The sequence below is a fragment of the Rhinoderma darwinii genome, chromosome 4 (assembly GCF_050947455.1).
Source record: "Rhinoderma darwinii isolate aRhiDar2 chromosome 4, aRhiDar2.hap1, whole genome shotgun sequence".
Lineage (NCBI taxonomy): Eukaryota > Metazoa > Chordata > Amphibia > Anura > Rhinodermatidae > Rhinoderma > Rhinoderma darwinii.
Window position 1 is genome coordinate 88,874,234 of NC_134690.1, and position 16,511 is coordinate 88,890,744.

The window sequence follows — 16,511 nt, forward strand, 5'->3', positions numbered from 1 at the left end:
TCTGTCCGTTAGTCCCGGGTATCAGCTTTAATACACAGCTGACACCCGCAGCGTATGGCACGGGCTCAGTGAGTGAAACGCTCCATATATCACCCCCCACACACCACAACATGCTATTAAGTCATGGTGCGCAAAGGGTTTAATGCGCAGCGGATGGTGCAGATTGAAAATTAAAATTTTCCACTCATGTGCCATTTTAGTGCACTATATGTTGTGCCAAGTTTGTGCCACAAATACCTCATAAAATATTAACCGGGTTCTCCCGGGCATGGCGATGCCATATCGGTGGACGTAAACGGCTGTTTGGGCACGCTGTAGGGCTAGGAAGAGAGGGAGCGCCATTTGGCTTTTGGAGCACAGATTTTGCTTGGTAGTAGTTCTGTTTGGCGTTTTGCTGGTATTTCAGTTTATAATGTGGGGGCATATGTAAGCTGGGTAGAGTACATCAGGGCATAATAAGGGGGTATAATAATGGGGTAAATAAATAATAATCCGCAGATATGTGGCCGGTGTCACACGGATAAATGGTGCCCAATCTTATCCGCTTTTGGAACGCTCTGCATATTTTGCATCGCCATAATCTGGTAGCCGGAACTTTTTTTTTCACCACCGAAGCTGCGTGAGGGTTTATTTGTTGCGGGACAATCTGTAATGTTCGTTGGTACCATTTTGGGGTACATGCGATTTTGTTGATCAGTTTTTATTCAATTTTTCGGCAAGCCAGGTGACCAAAAACCATCAATTCTGACAATGATTTTTATTTATTTTTTACGGCGTTTACCCTGGGCTATAAATTACCATTATATTTTATTCTGGGGTTCGTATATAGGTTTTTTTATGTTTTGCAGTGTTTGCGCAATAAAATCACTTATTTAGAAAATAAATTATTTTTTGTGTCACCATGAGAGCCATAACTTTTTTATTTTTCAGTCAAAAAAGCTGTGTAAGGGCTTGTTTTTTGCGGAACGGGTTGTAGTTTGTATCGGTACTATTTTTGCGTACATGCGACTTTTTGATCACTTTTTATTGTATATTTTGGGAGGGGTGGTGACCAAAAAATAGTGATTCTCGCATTGTTTTTCGTTTATTTTTTTTGGGGTGTTCACCGTGCGGAAAAAATAATGTTATAGTTTTATAGTTGGGGTCGTTACGAACGCGGTGATACCCAATATGTGTACTTTTTTTTTACGTGTTCATTTCTTTCCTATAATAAAAGACTTATTATAGGAAAAAAAAGCAGTTCTTGTTTATGTCACTTATAACTTTTATTTTGACACTTGTTTTAAAACATTTTTATTCTTTTTTTTACTTTTTTCACTTGTTCCACTAGAGAACACTTAGACTTGCAGCTTTGATTGCTGCTAGAGTACATTACACTACTTACGTAGTGTAATGTATTCTAACTGTCATTGTGACGTAATAGTCACACTGACAGGAAGCCATTGTCTGGCATCCGGTTGCCATGGGTACCATCGCCAGCCCCCGTGATTTCACGTGGGGGCTGCCGATCGACGCTAAAATCCTTCGATGTGGCGATCGGAATCGACCGCCGCATCGAAGGGTTAACTGCCGAAATCAGCGGCGATGGGCCACTGATCGGCAACGGGGATTGCAGGGCAGAAACCCTGCACAGTTAACCGCTGCTGCGGTGAAGCGCTGCGCGGCGGTTAACTGTCAAAGCACAGACGTAATTGCACGTCAAGGTGCGCGAACTTACTGCACACATTGACGTGCAGTTACGTCAAGGTGCGGGAAGGGGTTAAATATGGCTACATCTGTATAACAGGATAAAATCCATCTATTAACAGATTACACGTTTCATACATTACATGTTCTTAGTCGTAGCCCCTATAATCACACATGTATCTTTCTTCCATGTTTATAAAACAGCAGCCCCATGTAACGCCTATATCCAGTGTATACACAGACAGTCTCTCGAAGCAGTAGGAGATAATAGATGATGTAACTGATACTGCAGCAGCTTGTGATGTCACTGATGATGTCATAGACAGTATTAGTCATTAGGTTCTATGTGCAGCTGGATTACACTCACTTTGCTTGATATTGGATCAGTGTGTATCCTACAGCTCACGATTTTTTGACTTTTTCTACAATTTCTGGCAATGACATCTGGGACCAGGACTGTGATTGACTGTGTGATTGACAGGTAAGATGCAGCATTTTATCATTAATTCTACATGTTACTAGATACATGAAATATATACGCTCTAGAATTCTCATATAAGGCCAGATTCGCACTGGACATTACTGCAGCAATTTCCAACCACACCAACACCTCACCACAACTTTATGGTTGTAGAAGGATTTTTTTCTGGTGATTGTCGGGAGTTGGGGTTGATTTTTTTAGACAAACAGTTCAAGTTCCAGTAAAATGTTTCTATTAATGCAAGTAACAACTGGACATTTTACATTCAGATTTCAATGTTTCATATTTTCTCATTAAAGTTACAACTTAGTACAACAGAGTATGTATACACAGCCTATTATAAGATGTTTTCCTGGCCGTAAACACCCAAAAAAACAGCCGAAAATACGGAGGCTGGACGCCTCCAAACATCTGCCCATTGATTTCAATGGAAAAAACGGGGGTTCCGATGGTGCGTTTTATGTGGGCGTTTGATAAAATGGTGTATAAAAAATGCCCCGTAAAAAGAAATGCATGTCACTTCTTGGGCTGCTTTTGGAGCCATTTTTCATTGTCTCAATAAAAAACAGCTCCAAGAACGTCATTAAAAACGCCTCAAAAAACGTTTCTGGTTTAAAAAACGGCTGAAAATCAGAGGTTGTTTTCCCTTGAAAACAGCTCCGTATTTTACATGCCGTTTATTGTTAAGTGTGTGAACATACCCTTACCATTGTCTGAGAATTGCAGCTGTCAGTAATGTGGAATGTGACTTCTCAAGTATTTTCTAGAACAGACATGTCCGGAGAGATATCAGATCCTCTATAATTTTATACTTTTTCAGTTTTCAATATGACGTCTAATTTTTCTGCTGTCTTTGCTTACATCTGTGTTGCAGGCTCTGTTAGTGGTTCTGCTCCTATGATACAGGAGTACATACAGCAAGTATACATGTGAACATAGCCTTAGTTGCTAGAGGGAACTCATTTATTGTATCTTCACTGTTTACATATTTTATTATATCCTAATTAAAATGAGATATTATTTGGGGAGAGGTGATTCTTCTGACTGTCTTCCATGTAGATAATTGTAGCTTATCAAACAAGTATACATGTGTGTACAAAAAGCTCATCTCTAATATATAAAACTATTATTAGACATATATCACATATAAAGAATATCATTTTTCCATATAAAAACATATCTTTGTTAAAAGTATACAAACATAAAAAAATAATCGATGGAACAAACCGGATTCAAGCCGGCATCAGCTGATCACATAAATGCACACTTATAGATGTGACTAATACAAAATCCTCTATAATAGGTAGGGGAGAAAAATAGGAACAAATATTAACCAGATGGCTGTGAATAGTCTTAAAAAGCTACCGTATATTATCCTAATAAGGCTCAGCAGTAGCCAGGGCCGGCCTTGAGGGTGTGCAACCTGTGCCATTACATAGGGCGCATCGCTCCAGCAGGTGGAATGGGGCGCTGCACTGGCTCCCTGCCCCTGCTTGTGTTTTAGAAACGGCCGGGCAACTCAGCAGCTGCCTTTCCGCCTGAGCACTTCTCTCGGTGGCGTGGCGTCTTTAGCAGCGACATCAGGCATGAGGGCGCCCCACATTTAATAGTTTCTGCATCCTTAAGACACAGATACTAATGAACACTATAGCAGAGCAGGGACTATCTCCCTCCTCTGCTATCTACTTGGCGAGTGGTTCCCAACAAGGGGTGCCATGAGAACCCTCGAGGAGTGCCGCGACACACAGCTCCCTTGTAGGTAGTGCCACACACCCCCCTGTACTCCTGAAGCGCCATTCCCGTTCAAAGCATTGCCTGCGCGGTAGCCGGTGATTCGGCTCTAGGTGAAGCCCCTATAGTCACTGTCCATAAATGGACAGAGACGTCAGGGGCTTCTCCTGGAGTGGAATCCCTGGTCACAGTGTCGGCAATGCTATGGGCGGGGATTCCGCTTTAGGAGTTGCCCCTCATGTCACTGACCATATATGGACAGAGACATCAAGCGCTCTGTCCAGGAGCAGAATCCCTGGCCACAGGGGGATTCCGCTCCTTTAGGGAGCTACAGTTGCGCTATGTACAGGAAGGGGGGGCGGGTGTTATCTAGAAGGGGGCTGTGTGCCACTACGTACAAGTGGGTGTGTGGCACTACATACAAGGGGGCTGTGTGCCCCTACCTACAAGGGGGCTGTGTGGCACTATGTACAAGGAGGCTGTGTGGTGCTACCTACAAGGGGGCAGTGTGGCACTACCTACAAGAGTGCTGTGTGGCACTACCTACAGGGGGTTGTTTAGCACTACCTACAAGGGGGCCGTGTGGCACTTCCCAAAAGGCAGCTGTTTGGCACTACCTACAAGTAGGCTGTCTTTCACTACCTACAAGGGGCTGTGTGGCACTATACAGAGGCATGTGTGAGGTGGCGGGCTGATGGTCATTTTCGTGAGAGTGTGGGGCTGACGTCATTTTACTGTGAGTGGGGGGGGCTGATCGTCATTTTACTGTGAGTGGGGGGCTGATGGTTATATTACTGCGAGTGGGGGGCTGATGGTCTTCAAGTGGTTTCCACATCTGACCTCCAATTGAAATTAATGGGAGGCAGAATACACCTGCGACGCTTGTTTGCAGCTTTTTGCCTGTGTCTTTTGCATTAGCTTCAACTGCTTAAAAAAAGCAAAACGAATTTTGAGGCAGATTTTTTTCTGTCTTACAAAAAACGTTGTGTGAACATACCCTAAGGGTATGTGCACACGAGAACTGGCTTTTACGTCTGAAAAGACAGACTGTTTTCAGGTAAAACAGCTGCGTCGTTTCAGATGTAAAAGCTCCTCCTCGCATTATGCGAGGCGTCTTTGACGGCCGAACATCTGAGCTGTTCTTCATTGAATTCAATGAAAAACGGCTCAAATTACGTTTCAAAGAAGTGTCCTGCACTTCTTTGACTGGGCAGTCATTTTACGTGTCGTCGTTTTACAGCTGTCAAACGACGACGCGTAAATTACTGGTCGTCGGCACAGTACGTCGGCAAACCCATTCAAATGAATGGGCAGATGTTTGCCGACATATTGGAGCCGTATTTTCAGGCATAAATCAGGCATAATACGCCTCGTTTACGCCTGAAAATAGGTCGTGAGTACAGAACTATTCTCCAAAGGACAAACAAGTCTTACTGGTATAAACATCAACAGTAGTAAAAATAACCAGTTACTTCACCTATGATAGTGAAAGATGTGTCCACTTAGAATCTGATATTGATGGCCTTTGCTAAGGATTGGCCATCAGTATCAAAGTCCCGGAAAATCCCTTCAATGTTCATGTTACACATTTGCCAGATTACAGAGGTATTTTCTGATCTTTGCTTCTGCTTCCTTATGTTCACTATAGTTTTATTCATGAACTCATTGAGTGAATATGTGATGCTGAAAGTATTGACTCCCCATAACTCCCCGACAACAGTTCACACTTTTACATATGGCTGATTCAGCTCCTTCATGTGATTTAGGCAGATAGGTAACTTCTAATACTCTGAGTCAGTCATAGTTATCAGAGTCTAAAGGGGAAACCAAGTATCTCACCTTTGTGGACTAGGGAAGCATGATATAGTCCTCCTATAGTCCATTCAGGTGGTTCTGTGACTGCCTGTACAAGGTAGAGAAATTTTTTAATAAATAAATTACATTTCCGCTTTGGTGTAACTTCTTGTAACGTGACAAGTACTCTTGTATCTACCCTGTGATTAGAGGTTTTATATTTTATCTTGGATTTTGTCTGTACAGGTCCCTCGATTTATACCAGAACTGCTGCTGACGGGTAAGCCTCCCGAATACAGACTCAGGCTTGATCTATCTTTACATTAATTTATCTTTCATTTATACAGATGTGTCTTTTCTTAACTTATCCCTAAACCTGACATATCCTGAGATGTATGGCGCGAGATGTTAACTGGAATATACCTCCGATAGATGCCACCCATCAGCCTCCGTCACACATATATTCCCATGTTAAAAAAATTGTGTAGATAGATGTCATATGTTGCTCATTTGTCGCCCATAGACTCCAATGTTAAAAAGTGTAAACGTCTAATGTATAAGTTTATAAGTGTAACTTCTTGTGACATGACAACTACACTTGTATCTATCCTGTCATCAGAGGTTTTGTATTTTATTCTGAACAGATCCCTCAATTTGTCCCAGATCTGTTGTTGCCGGGGCAGAGTCCTGAATACAGCGCTGAGGTATTGATTTATCTTTCCTTTCATTCACCTTTCCTGCATATTACTCACACACATCACAAATTATCTGGTCAGAAAATAGACGGCACTGTTGTGTATGAGTGACCCCATTCCTTCATGTCACATAGACAGTCATGACACTTTTAACCCCTTCCCGCTCCTTGACGTACTATTACGTCATGGCAGCTGTATCGTTCGCGCTCCATGCCGTAATAGTACGTCTCGGGAGTAACGGCCGTTTCGGCCGTCCTCCCGACACATACAGGAGCTGTGACGCTGCTGTCTTGTTCAGCAGCTGTCACAGCTCCTACAGCGGGGACCGATCGCTGTGTCCCCGCTGATTAACCCCTTAAAAGCCGCGTTCTATAGAGATCGCGGCTTTTTAGGGGTTAAGCTGCCATCGCCGGCCTGCTACGCGATAGCGGCCGGCGATGGTGACTATGGCAACCGGACACCAAACAATGGCGTCCGGCTATGCCATAGACGGAAGCCTAGTGGGTCCTGACAACGTCAGGACCCACTATGCTTGCTGTCAGTGAGTAGCTGACAGTTCTAATACACTGCACTACGCATGTAGTGCAGTGTATTAGAATAGCGATCAGGGCCTCCTGCCCTCATGTCCCCTAGTGGGACAAAGTAATAAAGTAAAAAAAAAGTTAAAAAAAGATGTGTAAAAATAAGAAAATAAAAGTTTTAAAAGTAATAAAAGTAAAAGTCCCACTTTTTCCCTTATCAGGCCTTTATTATTAATAAAAATATATAAACAAACAAATAAACTATACATAATTGGTATCGCCGCGTCCGTAACGGCCTGAACTACAAAATTATTTTGTTATTTATCCCGCACGGTGAACGCCGTAAAAAAAAATATTAATAAACCGTACCACAATCACAATTGTTTGGTCACTTCACCTCCCAAAAAATGGAATAAAAAGAGATCAAAAAGTCGCATGTACCTAAAAATGGTACTGATGGAAAATACAGTTCGTTACGCAAAAAATAAGTCCTCGCACGGCTTTATTGATTGAAAAATAAAAACGTTATGGCTCTTAGAATAAGGTAACACAAAAAGTGAATGATTGTTTACAAAACGTATTTTATTGTGCAAACGCCATAAGACATAAAAAAAAACTATAAACATCTGGTATCGCCGTGATCGTATCGTATCGCCCCGCAGAATAAAGTTAATATATCATTTATAGCGCACGGTGAACGCTGTAAAAAAAAAAAGTATACAAAAACAATAGTAGAATTGCTGTTTATTAGTCACCACGCCACCTAAAAATGGAATAAAAACTGATCAAAAAGCCGCATGCACCCCATGAAAACTACAATGGATTCCTCAAGGGGTCTAGTTTCCAAATTGGGGTCACTTTTGGGGGGTTTCCAATGTTTTGGCACCACAAGACCTCTTCAAACCGGACATGGTGCCTAATAAAAAAGAGGGCTCAAAATCCGCTAGGTGCTCCTTTGCTTCGGAGGCCGGTGCTTCAGTCCATTACCGCACTAGGGACACATGTGGGATATTTCTCTAAACTGCAGAATCTGGGCAATAAGTATTGAGTTGCGTTTCTCTGATAAATCCTTTTGTGTTATAAAAAAAATGGTATAAAAAGAGTAAATGTCACCTCTACTTTGCTCTAAATTTCTGTGAAACACCTAAAGGGTTCATAAACTTTCTAAATGCTGTTGTGAATACTTTGAGGGGTCTAGTTTCTAAAATGGCGTGTTTGATAGGGGTTTCTAATATATGGGCCCCTCAAAGCAACTTCAGAAATGAACTGGAACCTAAAAAAATAAATAAATGAGGCAATACTTCGCTTCTTACATTATACTGATAATGAGCCGTGCCCACTCCGAGATGACCCCAGTTTTGACCGTTTGTATAAACGGAGACCCCTATTAGACCGTTCCAGTGCCCGGTTTTCCCAAGCATACACCCCCGAGAAGTGTTTTTCTATTGATGAGTCCCTGGTACATTTTAAAGGGAGGGTTCAATTCCGCCAGTACCTGCCAGGTAAGAGGGCAAGGTATGGCGTGAAGATGTATAAGCTGCGAGAGTGCATCAGGGTATACCTACAGGTTTAGGATATATGAAGGAAAGGCCACCCCCAAACCAGACTGCATCCTGGACTACAATAGGTACATGGGAGGGATGGACTTGTCAAATCAAGTCCTGAAGCCCTACAGCGCCATGCGGTGAGGTATAAGAAGCTGGCCGGGCACATCATACAGATGGCTTTGTACAATGCGTATGTGCTACGTCGATGTGCAGGCCAGAGGGGAACTTTCCTGGAATTTCAAGATCTAATCTTTAGGGACCAGGAAGGGGGGGCGCATCGTACCAGGGCAACACTTTCCAGGAGAAGGTCCCCAAACCGGTGGAAAGGGAAAGAGTCAAAAGAGGTGCAGAGTCTGCTATAAGAGGGGGATAAGGAAGAACACAATATACCAATGTGACACGTGTCCCGAAAAACCAGGGCTCTGTATAAAAGATTGTTTTAAAATGTATCATACATCCCTTGATTTTCAATTTACCCTGATGCACTCCGCACAGCTTACCCCCCTCATCTTTCCCTTCTGAGCCCTGCCGTATGCCCAGGCAGCTGATAACAGCCACATGTAGGGTATTGTCGTACCCAGGAGAACCCACATTACAATTTAAGGGGTGTATATCTCCGGTGGCGCATGCTGGGCACACTATATTGGACACTGAAATGGCATATACATATATAAAATTGCAAATCTCACACTGCACCATCTGCTGCGCATTATCTTTTACACAGTACCTGTGGGGTCAAAATGCTCACTACACCTCTAGATGAATGTCTTAAGGGGTGTAGTTTTTAAAATGGGGTCACTTCTCGGGGGTTTCAACTGTACTGGTACCTCAGGGGCTTCTGCACACATGACTTAGCACCAGAAAAGCTCCAGTAGGCCAAATGGTGGTCCTTTCCTTCTGAGCCCTCCCATGGGCCCAAAGGGCAGTTTATCACCACAAATGGGGTATTGCCGCACTAAGGACAAATTGGGCAACAAAATGGGGTATGTTGTTCCTTGTGAAAATAAGAAATTTTGATCAAAAATGACATCTTATTGGAAAAAATATCATTTTTTTCATTTCACAGCCCAATTCAAATAGGTGCTGTGAAAAAACTGTGCGGTCAAAATGATAACAAAAACCATAAATGAATTCCTTGAGGGGTGTAGTTTCCAAAATGGGGTCACTTCTGGTGGGTTTCCATTGCTTTGATACCTCTGGGGCTCTGCAAATGCGACATGGCACCCGAAAACCAATCCAGCAAAATCTGGACTCCAACAAACACATAGCGCTCCTTTCCTTCTGAGCCCTCCCATGGGCCCAAACGGCAGTTTATCACCACAAATGGGGTATTGCCGCACTAAGGACAAATTGGGCAACAAAATGGGGTATGTTGTTCCCTGTGAAAATAAGAAAATTTGATCAAAAATGACATTTTATTGGAAAAAATATCATTTTTTTCATTTCACAGCCCAATTCAAATAGGTGCTGTGAAAAAACTGTGCGGTCAAAATGATAACAAAAACCATAAATGAATTCCTTGAGGGGTGTAATTTCCAAAATGGGGTCACTTCTGGTGGGTTTCCATTGTTTTGATACCTCAACGCCTCTTCAAACCTGGCATGCTGCCTAAAATATATTCTAATAAAAAAGAGGCCTCAAAATGCACTAGGTGCTTCTTTGCTTCTAGGGCTTGTGTTTTAGTCCACGAGCGCAGTAGGGCCACATGTGGGACATTTCTAAAAACTGCAGAATCTGGACAATACATATTTAGTAGTGTTTCTCTGGTAAAACCTTCTCTGTTACTAAAAAAAAATTGAATAAAATTGAAATTCAGCAGAAAAAATGAAATTTGCAAATTTAATTTCCACTTTGCTTTAATTCCTGTGAAATGCCTGAAGGGTTAAAAAACTTTCTATATGCTGTTTTGAATACTTTGAGGGGTCTAGTTTTTAAAATGGGGTGTTTTATGGGGGTTTCTAACACATAGTCCCCTCAAATCCACTTCAGAACTGAACTGGCACCTTCAAAAAAAGGCTTTTGAAATTTTCTTAAGAATATGAGAAATTGCTGTTTATGTTCTAAGCCTTGTAACGTCCAAGAAAAATAAAAGAATGTTCAAAAAACGATGCCAATCAAAAGTAGACATATGGGAAATGTGAACTAGTAACTATTTTGGGTGGTATAACCGTCTGTTTTTCAAGCAGATGCATTTAAATTCTGAAAAATGCTATTTTTTGTAAATTTTCTCTAAATTTTGCAATTTTTCACAAATAAAGACTGAATATATCGACCAAATTTTACCACGAACATGAAGCCCAAAGTGTCACGAGAAAACAATCTCAGAATCGCTTGGATAGGTTTAAGCATTCCGACGTTATTACCACATAAAGTGAAATATGTCAGATTTGAAAAATGGGCTCTGAGCCTTAAGGCCCAAACTAGGCTGCGTCCTTAAGGGGTTAAGAAAGTCATAGTTATCATGAATACTCTTAGTCTTTTGACACCAAAAAGTTCACCAAACAGTCACATAATCTGACTCATGGATACAGAGCCATACATAGAAGATAGGGGTCCTCATAGCAAAGATCAAACTGGCCCCCCCATTATGATGCGCCAATTTAGCTACTGAGGACAGATGGCCGTGAGTTTTGTTTGCCTCTCCATTTTCTTCCCATGACCTTTGGGCCAATTCTCCACCGCCTTGCCTGCTAACAATGTAATTCCTCTGGAGAGAGGAGTCCTGCGCAGGCTGTCACCACCCAGCCGCAAAGAGGATAAGACCAACCAAGCCCATAGAAGACGCATGGTCTATCTCTATGTATGTCCGGCCTTGGTTGACTATATTTTATTGAAACATATAATACGAGGAATTTTCAGGCAGATAAGTTATCACCTACATCAGTATCTGTCACTTAAAAAACTCCTTAAGCAACGTTCACCCATTACGGTTCATTTCTATTTTTTGTGAAAATGAAGGCAAGATACATGAATGGACCATGCTTCACCGTGCATTTTGGCACAAAGTATAACAGGTTTTTTTATGCATTTTTACCATCCAACAATTATAGGCCATGTCCCTAAACATTCTTAAACCATCAGCACTGATTGTATAGTATCAGACCATGGCCATGTACAAAAGGAAATAGCAGCACGCAGTTGTAAATTTAGTCTTACATTTCCAGGAGTAATAAAAGAGGAACGGCACAATGAAGCGCTCTATCATGGTCTCAGGTCCAGGTGTAGGAGGGCTGCTCAAAGAATAAGGAGAGCACCCAACTAATGCCCAGCATATAAAGTAGGAGAGTCCAAGGTAAGTGCCAAATATTTCTTGTATCTCTACACAAGTCATGGACACCAGGGCCTGGGTGTGACTGCAACCTCTTCACCCCTATAGTTGTGTTCTCTGGGTTTACACTAACATTACAAAATGTGTTCAATGTCTAACTCGTCCTGTGATAGAAAATGAAATGTGTGAAAGTAAATAATATTATTATTCATTCTAGATATGGTCTTATTTTATGTTTATTCCATTATGTATTTTACAGACATTTATAACATCTGATTATGTGGCACCAGTGACAGCCGACATGCTAGGATATATACTGTATATATGTAAGTATTATAGCAAATAACAACCTATAGAAATTCTATAATCTGATGTCATCCAGAATGTTCCTATAGAGACACATGACAAGACTGTGGGAACTAATTCCCCAATGTTGTTAAACCAGGGCCGGTCTTAGGGGTGTGCGACTTGTGCGGTTACACTGGGTGCATCACCTGTCACTACTGAATGGGGCACCACTGGTTTTGATCTCTGGGGCACCCATTGCTTGAATACTCAATCCCACTCTTCATGTAAAAAAAAGGAAAGGGCACTAGTGGCTCAGGGAGCAGATACATTTCCTTGATAATGGATTACATTACAGTGTGGCAGACAATATCTGTCTGGCGGTGTTATTTGGGCACTGTATGATTGCATTATTTGAGTACTATATTCTACGCCATAAAGCTGAATTCACACGCTGCAGATTTGCTGCGCGGCAAAATTCTAAGGTGTTACAGGTGAATAGTTACAGTTTCAAAAACTCATTAACATGTAGCAAAAGTAAACGCTGTGAATTTTGCTGCTGCTCTATATTATTGTTATTATAGATATGCTACATAAAAAAGATATTATGATATTAGTAATATATAAGGGACTTGTTATTTATGTAATTTCCTAATACATTGTTGGACTATGGAGGCAGTACACAGCGTACACAGAGTCTACATTACCGGTACTGCAGTCTGTGCGCCACATACAGGTCCGTCCACATGAAATTGCTGTGTACATGAGCCCCAATGTATATTTCCTTCATTGTTGGGTGATCGATACTGAACACACGTCAGTCTGGAGAAATAAAACGACACAATTATTGTTTTTTCCAGAACACCTTAATATCGGCTGCCTGCTGCCAGGGGGACTCTCTGAAGCAATATTTCATCTATGCAAGGTGCGTCTATTATTAGTTACTATGTGCAGTATCCACCAATACCCTCCACAGTTAGAATGACACTTTATGTATGTCCTGGGTCATAATGCCCCTTTTGTATGGCCCCACAGTAATGAAGCCCCCTTTTTTAAGCCCCCACTGAGTCCTTTTATTCCCTATATTAATAGTGCCCACTTTGCACCTATAAAATAAAAAATGATACTCACCTAATAGAAGACCAACCGGGTCAGACATTCCGCTCACTATGAAATCAGCGGCCTGGCGCAGACGGCGTGATTCAGTGACGTCATCCTGCTGGGCCGCTGACATCATTAATATACTCCCGGTGCCTCATTGGCTACAGGCCTGAACTAGGCCATGGCCTATGAAATCATACGGCAGAGCAGGAACCCAATGGCTCCCTGTGCCGTTATTGTTTGTCCAATTTCAGGGGCGTATGGAGCCCTGGAGCTGTGGGCCACCCCAAAGCCCTGGACCCCAGGCAGTCACCCTATTTACCACTTTGGTAATCTAACAATGGTTGGGGACTGGACTCTGTTCTAGATGAAAATATTGCCATTGATTGAGATGCGTCCTAATACATTGTCTTTCTTTCTCCTAGAATTAATTCCTCATAAGAGTTAATGATAACCACACGTCCCAGGAGGCCAGACCAAAGATTAAGCAGAGCCCTCCACCTCACCTCACATAACGTTCTACATACAGCCGTATGTATTCAGTAGGAGAGTCCAAGGTCAGTGTATTTTATTAACTGCATCTCTACACGATCGCACAGGGCGCATTACTGGTCAATACTGAAGAGGGCACTACCACCATAGATGGCCTGAGCACCCTCAACTTGCACTCCCGATCCGACTTTTAGGGCCCAAACCTATAATATAAAAAAATAGAAAGATACAATCCCTAATTTATTGACTAGGTGATGTTATTTGGGCACTGTATGATTAAAGTATTTGGACACTACATGGTGCATCATAAAGGGGAGGACGTCACAGATACTGCACATGTCACCATTAAACCTAAGGCCGGCCCTGGATGTGACAGAATAGCTGCCAGGTGACATCCCATCCACACGGACATGACCGCTGTGGCCTAGTAACTAAAGACAACAGAACCACCAGCGTAGGAGCCACAGGGAATTTTAAAAATTAGTAGGGACTATTTGTGATTTTTAGCCATATGCCTCATGCACACATCCTTCACAATTTTCATGTCCGTTTAAAACGTATCCGTGTGCCGTTGTTACATCCGTGTGGTTTCCGTTGTCACTCCGCATCTGTTCCGTTGTTCCATTTTAAATGGATGCTGTGCTTCAGTTTGTCTTCCATTTAAATGGTCTGTTAAAATCCATCTTGTGTGTTGAATGCAGGGAACTTTGGCACGCACTGCCGTTGCTTAGCAACGGATCTGTGAAAAACGGGCGGCACACGGATGTGATCCGTGTGCCGTCCGGTTTTTTGGACGGACTCATAGACTTCAATGGGCCCCACGGTCACTGAACGATAGACAAATGTAGGACATGCACTTATTTTGACAGAATGGACGAACAGAACCGTCAAAACAACTGAAGTGTGCCTGGCCCCATAGAAATGAATGTGTCAGGGTGCTATCAGTTAAAAAAACAGATAGCACCCTGAATAAATTACTGAAGTGGGCATAATAGGCTTTTAACTGAAGTGGGCATGAGGCCTAAGGCCTCATGCCCACTTCAGTTATTTTCTTCAGGGTGCTATCCATTTTTTTAACTGATAGCACCCTGACGCATTCATTTCTATGGGGCCATGCACACTTCAGTTGTTTTGACGGTTTCATTTGTCTGTTCAGTCAAAAGTAGTGCATGTCCTAGTTTTGTCCGTCGTTCAGTGACAGTGGGGCCCATTGAAATCTATGGGCCGGTCAAAAAAACGGGCGGCACACGGACTCTCTACTCTCTACACTCTCTACTCCAGTCCAAAAGACTCCACAAAAGACAAATTAGAAGTTTTCCACTAAGAATAAGATTATATAGGAGAATAACGATAAGCTCCTGGTCCTTGATACAAAATCTATACCAGGGTCCTCCAACTATCATGTGCCATTATACTGCTGGTGTTATTTATGTGGCAGGGGGGCATTGGACTCTTCCTGTGATAGAAAATGAAATGTGTGAAAGTAAATATATTACTATTCATTACAGATATGGGGCTATTTTATGTTTGTGCATTAAACCCATTATGTATTTTACAGACATTTATAACATCTGAATATGTGGCACCAGTGACAGCCGACATGCTAGAAGATCCACTGTATATATGTAAGTATTATAGCAAATAAAAAACCTATAGAAATTCTATAATCTGATGTCATCCAGAATGTTCCTATAGAGACACATTACAAGACTGTGGGAACAAATTCTCCAAGGTTATCAATAGGCAGATCATATATTTGTTGATATGATGAACCATACTAAGCGCACGTCATAATATCTTCACAGTTTATAATTTTTGTTCCAGAAATACTTATGATCGGCTGCCTGCTGCTAGGGGGACTCTCTGAAGTAATATTTCATCTATATGCGGTATGTCAATCATTAGTTACTATATACAGTACCCACCAGTAGCTCTGTATATTGAAATAGTGATGAGCGGGCAAAATGCCAAGAAAGGCATAGCAGTGGGGAACTTTGTATAGTTGGTAGGAATAGGCATAATGTAAGTTAGGGGTATCTTTGTCCAAAATGCTGGCCACATTGGGACTGAACGTAGGTGTAAGGTAATTGGATGAGGGGACTTAGGGTAGTGTAGTGGAATTTTAGACAGCTTTGGTCTGCCAAGAACATTTGTGAGGTGTCAAGGCCTGGTTAAAGTATCTACAATGGCTTCAGGAAGGGAGAGTAGTAACTAGGGGGCCCGTCAATGACATCGATTTCACCGCGCCACAGGCTGGAAGTTCAATAGGCCTAAATTAGGCCTAATATTTTGGTGTGAAACTGGAGGCGGCCGTACCACTACGATGCAATAGAAAAGGACTTAAGTGAGTTGCATTACACAGTCATGATCTGCAGGCATAGGTGATAATGGACACTGGCAGAATGTTTTTATATTTACAGCACTCTAGCGGAAAGCAATGGAAGGTGCCGGGATATTGCCACGTTTAGAGCCCCCACAAGTCATGTTGCACAAGAAACTGGACTTGGGGTATACTGGATTGTTTGGAGCCGATGGATGGAAGTAAGAAGTATCCTGGCATCAAGGAAGCAAGGCAGGTATCCTCAATGGTATCATTCTAGCAAAAATTTGAGGGAACATGGCACGATGATGGGCCAAGTGCCAGGGTACTTGCGCAGGGTTCCTGGGTCGGTGAGGGCAACATTATCCCAGGAGGGCCTCATAATCTCAACATGGGAGAGGGACATCTTGGGGGTTGCCAAAATGTTTATAACATGGAGTACTGGCACAATGTTTGGAATTACAGGAGCAGTGCATCTGGATGTAAAGAGAAGCAGAAGAAGGCAACAGTAGCTGGTTGAGTCTGATTCTGATCTGTCAGATGATTATGAGTGGTCTGATGTTGGGGATAGAAGGGCTGATGGGCAAGAC

The 16,511-nt window shown here is 42.3% G+C and overlaps 1 long non-coding RNA gene across 1 annotated transcript in view; it reads left to right on the forward strand.

Annotated features, from left to right (window-relative positions):
• LOC142760777 (uncharacterized) overlaps positions 1–15,627 on the forward strand; it is a 409,581-nt gene extending 393,954 nt beyond the window's left edge. The window contains exons 2-3 of the long non-coding RNA XR_012883395.1: positions 15,160–15,226; positions 15,426–15,627. This is a non-coding gene — a long non-coding RNA (uncharacterized LOC142760777). The remainder of the gene's footprint in view (positions 1–15,159; positions 15,227–15,425) is intronic.
• Positions 15,628–16,511: the final 884 nt, after the last annotated feature.